This window comes from Meriones unguiculatus, chromosome 1, assembly GCF_030254825.1.
Source record: "Meriones unguiculatus strain TT.TT164.6M chromosome 1, Bangor_MerUng_6.1, whole genome shotgun sequence".
Lineage (NCBI taxonomy): Eukaryota > Metazoa > Chordata > Mammalia > Rodentia > Muridae > Meriones > Meriones unguiculatus.
This window is the reverse complement of record NC_083349.1, coordinates 163,808,085-163,816,676: the sequence shown is the minus strand read 5'-3', so window position 1 is coordinate 163,816,676 and position 8,592 is coordinate 163,808,085. Positions and strand designations below refer to the sequence as shown.

The window sequence follows — 8,592 nt, the reverse complement described above, 5'->3', positions numbered from 1 at the left end:
ACAATCACAAACAGAATCAAAGAACACATCAAATATATCACCTACCATGAATAAGTAGGCTTCATCCCAGGGATGCAGGGGTGGTTTAACATACAAAATTCCATCAATGTAATTCACCAGATAAACAAACTGAAAAAAAAAAAATGTTCATCTCCTCAAATGCAGAAAAGGCCTTTGACAAAATACAACAACCTTTTATGATAAAAGTTTTGGAGAGATCAGGAATACAAGACCTAAACTTAAACATAATAAAGGCTCCATACAGCAAGCCGATAGCTAACATCAAATTAAATGGAGAGAAACTCAAAGCAATTCCACTAAAATCAGGGACAAGACAAGGTTGCCTGTTCTCCCCATATGTCTTCAATATAGTACTTAATGTTCTAGCTATAGCAATAAGAGAATGAAAAAAGATCAAAGGGCTGTAATTCAGAAAGGAAGAAGTCAAAGTAGCACTATTCACAGATGATATGTTAATATACATAAGTGACCCCCAAAATTTGAGCAGAGAACTCCTAAAACTGATAAACACCTTCAGCAAAGTGGCTAGATACAAGATTAATTTAAAAAAAAAAATCAATAGCCCTCCAGTATCTAAAGGATAAATGGGCTGAGAAAGAAATTAGGGAAACTACACATTTCACACTTCACAATAGCCACAAATAATGTAAAGTAAATTGGTATAACTTTAACCAAGCAAGCCAAAGACCTATATGACAAAAACTTCAAGTCTCTAAATAAAAAATCAAGGAGAAAATCAGAAGATGCAAAGGTGTTGCATGCTCATGAATCAATACAATTAACATTGTAAAATGGTCATCTTACCAAAAGCAACCTACAGATTCAATGCAATCCACATCAAATGCTGACACAATTCTTTACAGACCTTAAAGCAACAATTCTAAACTTCATATGGAAAACAGCAAAACACAAAAACAGACAAAAAACAGAATAGCTAAAATAATCATATACAAGAAAAGAACTTCTGGAGGTATCTCCATTTCTGATTTCAAGCTATACTACAGAACAATACTAATAAAAATTGCATGTTACTGGGCGTAGAAATATACTGGTTGATTAATGAAATTGAATTGAAAGACACAGAAACAAACCCACATACCTATGGACACTTGATTTTTGACAAAGGAGCCAAAACCATACAATGGAAAAAAAAATCTTCATCTTTAATAAATGGTGCTGGTCTAACTGGTTGTCTACATGAAAAAAAAATGCAAATAGATCCATACTCATCTCCCTGCACAAAACTCAACCCAAGTGGATCAAACACCTCAACATAACACCAGATACACTAAATCTATCAGAAGAGAAAGTGAGAAAGAGCCTTGACTTCATTGGCACAGGAGACAAGTTCCTGAATAGAACACTACTGCTCAGGCTCTAAGATCAACAATTAATAAATAGGACCTTTTGAAACTGAAAAGCTTTGGTAAGGTCAAGGACACTGTCAATAGAATGAAATGACAATCTACAGATTGGAAAAAGATCTTCAACAATCTTCCATCTGACAAAGGTTTAATATTCAAAGTATAAAAAAGAACTCAAGAAATTAAACACCACCAAACAACATAATGCAATTTAAAAAATAGGGCACAGAGCTAAACAGAGAACTCTTAAGAAAGGAATATCAAAAGCCCAAGAAACACTTAACGAAATGCTCAGTGTACTTAGCCAACAAGGAAATGCAAATTCTATCTTACACCTGTCAGAATGGCTAAGATCAAAAACTCAAGCAACAGCACATGCTGGTGTGGGTGTGGAGAAAGAACACTCCTCCATTGCTGGTGGGAGTGCAAACTTTTATAACCACTTTGCAAATCAATCTGACACTTTCTCGCAGGAGTATCTTTTCTAGTTACATCCAAATTTCTGCAAATTTTGTAATTTCTTTTTTTTAATAGCTGAGCAGTATTCCATTGTGTAAATGTACCACAGTTTTAGATTCTGGCTATTATAAATAAAGCTACTATGAACATGGTTGAGAAAGTGTCCTTGTTGTGTGGTGGAGCATCTTTTAGGTATATACCCAGGAGTGGGAAAGCTGGGTGTTGAGGTAGAACTATTAAAAACAAAGAAATTACAAGAAGACCAACAGAGCCAACAAACCAGGGCTATGAGGGGCCTGCTGAGACTGAAGCACCAACCAAGGACGTTTGCATGAACTGAACCTAGGCCCCCTACAGCAGCTCAGACCTCATGTGGGTTCCCTAGTAAAGGGAGCAGAGGCTCTCTCTGACATGGACTCTCTTGCCAGGTTTTCTTTTTTTTTTTTTTTTTTTCAATGCAGTTTATTCAGGAACATTGAACAATCCTCGGACCCTGGGGAAAGCCAGCCCACAGCTTAAATAGCCTCTGGGTAGCCAACCCAGGCGTGCCACGTGGGCAATGCAGATAGGTCCACATACATGGAAGCAAGCCAGATCCTCGGCCTTAGCCAAATGTGGAGTTGTTCGTGACAGAGAGCACTCACCATCGAGAAGGTGGAAGGCGGAAACCAGCTCCATCTTTAAGGCATAGCATTCCGCAGCTCTCTACAGTCCCCCCTTTTTGTTTTAGACGCATCAGGCAAGAGTAGAGGTCTGATCTCTGATATTAGAAATAAATTGGGACTTTGTACAGATGTTCATTTAGGTGTCATCCACCCAAAGAGCATCAGACCCGTCCGGACTGGAGAATTCGATACTACGATGGAGCGGCTGAGAGTGGCCATTGTCACAGTAAATTCTACCAGAGTGGACGCAGGACTAGCCACAGGATTATCACCATGGATTGCTGCAGCCATGAATCATCTTGCCAGGTTTTCAATTACTTCCCCCTGGAGGGACTGCTTTGCCAGGCTACTGGGGAAGAGGAAAAGCTCAGCTCTGATGAGCTGGGGTAAATGGGAAGTGGGCCTCCCCTTTTCTGAGGATTAGGGGAGGGGGAGAGGATAGGACGGGGAGCCTGCAAGTTGAGGAGGGATGGGGCTATGTATGACCAGGATGAAAAGTGAATAAATAAGTAAATTAATTAAATTTTAAAAAGACCAGAACTGGGCATAAGAAGGCTCCCTTTGAATCATTGGTCAAGGATGTGCAAAAGACTTTCCCAAACAATATGGGCTATTGCTATTTCCTTTGGTTGACTTCTAGAAACTGAAGATAAATGTCTATTGCTGAAGGCACGATGCACTTTGAACAAAGAACTCAGAAGGCTCAAGCTGGATATGACTCAAAAGCCTCCCCACTGAAGACTAGCTTTCATAATACCAGACAGTGCAAGCTGCCAAGGGAGAAAATCATTCAATATTCCTACTTAAATATAAAGCCTGTAAACCGCAACAATGATCATCACAGCAAGATATCCCTAAAGCTATAATACCGGCACTTACACCTTGGTGTTAACCAACATTGTCTAATTGGGCTTAAGACCTGCAAAACAGGAATGAAATTATGGCTGGCATTGTAAACCTAGCTACCCACCCATCACTAGTGAAGTCATAGATCTCAGAGAACCGACTACTCTCATTTCCTAAACTAGTATAATTTCTAACTGCTTTCTAAACCCATATTCTCATGTGCACAGACAAGTAAAGTTCTTGGCCCTCAGTAATGAAGCTTCTTTCTGAAGCAGACAGAAACAATTATAGAAATTGATAGCTAATCATAATGCAGAGAATTACTGACTATGGGTACCCATCTCCAACAGGCACAACTACAACACAACCCTTATACACAAGGCTAAGGGAATATTACAGAAGAAGGGGCAGAAAGATTGAAAGTGCCAGAGGAGCAGCCTAATGCAATATTGAGTCTTCTACATATGATGAGCAGCCTATACCCATGAAATCGCAGCAGTATAACTACTTAAATCATGAACAATGAAAACACCAGTGTGGTTGGGAAAATCACATGGGACTGACTACAAGTAATGAAAAACTGCTGAAAGGAAGAATTAGTCTTCTACAGAGATGAACATGCATGCTATCTGGTTAAAGAATAAGAGGCCGTGAATTTAAAAGGAAACAGAGGGGAATCATGGGGGGAAGAGGTGACGGAAGGAAATGCGGGGGGTAGAAATGATGTTATTTTATTTTATTTTAAATATATAGTGCTAATTAAAAAATAGGAAAGAGAATAAAGCAAACTCACAAGTTGAAAAGAAAAGAGAAAGAAATGCAATTTTTGTAGCCCAGTATTTGGCTAACATATCCTGGGAGTAAACCACACAAAAGTAATATGTTGGCACAATACTAGTTGTCTAGGATTATGTGATTCTTTAAAAAAAAACTATATTCTTTTTCAATAGTTCATTTACCAGGCTTTTCTCTTTAACCTAGGACCATGAGTCTAGTCCAAAGATATAAGTCCTGAAACTCGTACCTGGAATAACACGTGTGCCTCTGCACAGGGAAAGCAGATCCTCCTGGAGTGCACTTTGTTCTGTTCAGGTGGCACTGATGAAACTTTGATGAAGACAAGACAAAGGTCCAAGAGCTCTTCCTTTACAGCATCCCAATATTTGAGTGACAATTGGGTGCAGAAGTGATTTGGAGGCACAAGATTCATGCTCCTCCAAGACATAATTAGATCAGCCAGGTGAGAAATGCCTGGTGTGGGTAGGACAAAGTTCTCTGGGCTTCATGCCAAAGCCAGTAAAATCAGTCTCTGTAAGAAAAGCCTAAGCTGTACTGCCCAAAACAAGTCTGTGGCTTATTTTTATATACAATTTAAACTTGAGAGCTTAATGTCTGCCTTCCTACCAAATACAGACACAACACACACACACACACACACACACACACACACACACACACATGCATGCAATCACATACAAAACAAAACAAAAATATATCTTTGGTTCTCTATTAAGAGTGGAAACAAACAAACAAACAAAAAACACCTAGAATTTTGTACTTAGAGTAATTCTAAAATGAACCCACGATTCTCCCCAATATTTTGAGATTCCTTTTCACTCAGTTGATTATTTTCACTGCTGTGCAGAAGTTTTTAGTTTTATGTGGTCCCACTTGTCAATTTTTGGCTTTATTTTCCCCAGGCAAATGGAGACCTCTTCAGAAAGTCCTTTCCTAAACCTGTAAATCTAAGGTACTGCCTATGTTTCCTGCCAAAGGGTCAGTGTCTCAGATTTCACATTAAGGTCTTTGATCCACTTGTACTCAGTTTTTATGTAAAGTGATAGATATGGATCTAATTGCATTCTTCTATTCTTAGATATTGAGTTTTCTCAGCACCAATTGCTGAAGATGCTTTCTTTTCTCATGTGTATGCTTTTGTCTTCTTTATCAAACATCATATGGCCTTAGGTACATATACTCCTGTTGGGGTCTTCTATTTTGTTACATTGGTCTACATGTGTCTTTGTGTCAATGTGTTGTTTGTTCCCCTGGGGTTCTGGAATATTTCTTGAGGTCTGGAATAGCAACTCTTCCTTCCTTGTCCATTTTGTTCATCCTTTCTTTCACTATCCTTGGTCTTTTATAGTTCCAGGTGAATATGTAGACAGTACCTTCTATTTGTATAAAGAATGATGTAAGAATTTTGATTGGAATTGTATTGAATCTGTAAATTGCTTTTGGTAGAGTTGTCATTTTCTACAACATGTATTCTACCAATCTGAGAGCATTGGGAGGGATTTCCTTTTTCTAATGTCTTCCTCAATCTCTTTCTTCAGAGATATGAAGTTATAAATAAAGTTTTTACCTCCTTGGTTAGATTTATTCCTAGATTTTTTTTTTTTAGTCTTTTGTAAATGATAGCACGTACATGGTTTCTTTCTCAACACAGTTATTGTCTCAGAAGTAGGCTACTGGATTTTATAGGCTGATCTTATATCTTGCCACTTTACTGAATTCAATGATAAATTATAGGTTTGTGGTAGGATTTTTTTTAAAAGAATTATGTATACTATATCAACTGCAAATAGATCATTTAATTTTTCTTTTACTATGTGTATCCCTTTCATTTTCTTCTCTTGTCTTATTGCACTAGCTCTTGCTTCAAGCACTACACTGAAAAAAAGTAGAAACAGTGTGCATTCCTGTTGCATTCATGATTTTATTGGGATGGTTTCAAATTTTTTTCAATGTAGGACAGTGTCATCCCTGGATTTTTCATATACAACCTTTGAGTCTCCAGTTCTGCCTCTCTTCATTGTGCCCACATCCTTCTGTTTTTCTTTCTTATCCATTTCTCCACCACTTAGTTGCTCCTCTTAGTGGTGCCTGGGGTCTCTGGGTATCTGGGGTCATCTCAGAAGTAGTCTCAGGACTGCTATGTCCCACTCGTGCATTTTGTATGGCATTAGGCAGAGGTCATCCTGGGCATGCTCTGCCCTCCCAGGTCATCTCAGTCTAGATCCCTGTCCAGATCCCTTGGTGCCCCAAACTCACGGTGGTGTCAGACTTCCCCACCCCCTTTTTCAGGGAGTGTTAAGCTACTAATATTCAGATATTCACAGGTTAGAACACTGAATGTAAACATGGCCTCTCTCCTCTCTGCCACCTACTGACACACATGCAATGGCAGTCATACCTGCAATGACTATAGGGCATTTTAAAAATTATGAACATTAATACATACATACACACATATATATATTTCTTTTTTAATTTTTTTCTTTACTAATTACACTTTATTCACTTTGTAATCCCCCCGTGGTTCCCTCCCTCCTCCCATCCCAATCCCTTCCTTCCTCCACCCTCTGCATGCATGCCCCTCTCCAAGTCCACTGACAGGGGAGGACCTCTTTTCCTTCCCTCTGATCCTAGTCAATTAGGTCTCACCAGGAGTGGCTGAGTTGTCTTCTTCTGTGGCCTGGTAACGCTGCTTCCCCCTCAGGGGGAGGTAATTAAAGAGCAGGCCAATCAGTTCATGTCAGAGACAGTCCCTGTCAATAGAACCCACTTGGATACTGTACTGCCATGGGGTACATCTGTGCAGGGGTCTTATGTTATCTCCATGCATAGTCCTTGGTTGGAAAGTACACAATAAGGACATTTGCTCAACCATGTTTGTAGCAGCCTTATTTGTAATAGCCAGAAGCTGGAAATAGCCCAGATGCCCGTCAGTGGAGGAATGGATGCACAAATTGTGGTATATCTACACAATGGAATATTACTCTGCAATAAAAAACAAGGAAATCATGAATTTTGCAGGTAAATGGTAGGATCTGGAAAAGATCATCCTGAGTGATCTATCCCAGAAGCAGAAAGAATACTCACTCATGTAGACATATAATATAGGATAAACCTACTAAAATCTGAACACCTAAAGAAACTAATTAAGAGGGAGGACTCTTGCTAAAATGCTCAATTCCTATCCAGAAAGGCAAAGAGGCTGGACATCAGAAGAAGGAGAAAAGAGGGAACATGTCAGGAGCCTGACACAGAGGACCTCTGAAAGGCTCTGCCCTGCAGACTATCAATGTAGATGCTGAGACTTATGGGCAACCTTTGGGCAGAGTGCAGGGAATCTTAGGAAAGAAATGGGAAACAGTAAGATCTGGAGAGGACAGGAACTCCACAAGGAGAGCAACAGAACCAAAAAATTTGAGGACAGGGGTCTTTCCTGAGACTGCTATATATATATTTCTTAGGAATGTTTATTTATTATTTTGAGAATTTTCTGTTTAGGCCCTACCACTTGTCTGCTGCTCAGTGACATGGTGAAGGAGAGAAGTTATCCTTGCCTCTGGTCACCTACAGCAGGCAGAAAGAGCTAGCTCCAATGCCATTAAAGCAGGAGGGCTGACCCTACCTCACCTGCTCCCAGGGGATCGGGCCTTACACCTTGCCTGGATAGCACAGTAGAACTAGCCCTGGACATGGTGGTTGCCTGTGAGCGGGTACTGAGGGAGTGAGCATGGGATAGCCATCCCTGCCTTTTGTCTGCTGTGTGATGGCACAGATGAGGGAGAGACACTCTCCTCCTCTCCCTCTTCCCTTGGTAGGCAGTTGAACTGGCTCCAAGGTCATGAGAGTGGAAAACTGGCCATGACCTTCATCAGGTGCAACACTGGAGAGAGCAAGCCCTACACCTTGACTAAGCAGCAGGGTAGAGCTGGCCATGGTTGCAGGGGTTGCTAGTGAACTGGCCTCAAGGGCATGAGAGCAAGAGAGCTGGCCGGCTGACCAGGTCAGATACCCCTCATACCCAGATCCAGGGGTTTGCATTGGACCGCCCCAACCTCTACCCCATCAGTCTACCCCATCAGCTGGAGTACATGAAAGGGCTGTCTTACAGATCTTCATGACACAGGGCAGCAACAGGACATCCAGGAGGTGCCCCAGTGAGGTTCCAGTATTGTTAGAGTAGCAAAAGCCAGAGGCCTCATACCAGACCAAGGAGTCATTGCAATGAACACTTACAAGGAAAGAAGTGTGGAAAAAAGGGTATACTGTGGCACACACCATGGCATGCTACAGCTTCCACAATAAGATTTTTTATTTTTTCTGTTTGTTGGGGATAGGTTGCAAAGGTGGAGAGCAGGAACAAAGGGAAGGGGAGATGAGTGTAACTGGAGTGTGGAATTGATGTGAAATTCACAATGATCTAATAAAAAGCTTTTAAAAAA

At 40.5% G+C, this 8,592-nt stretch overlaps 1 non-coding gene across 1 annotated transcript; it reads right to left on the bottom strand.

Annotated features, from left to right (window-relative positions):
• Nucleotides 1-6,444: 6,444 nt before the first annotated feature.
• LOC132651864 (small nucleolar RNA SNORA17) lies at nucleotides 6,445-6,572 on the bottom strand. Its single transcript, XR_009589420.1, has one exon. It is a non-coding gene; the product is annotated as a small nucleolar RNA SNORA17 (small nucleolar RNA).
• Nucleotides 6,573-8,592: the final 2,020 nt, after the last annotated feature.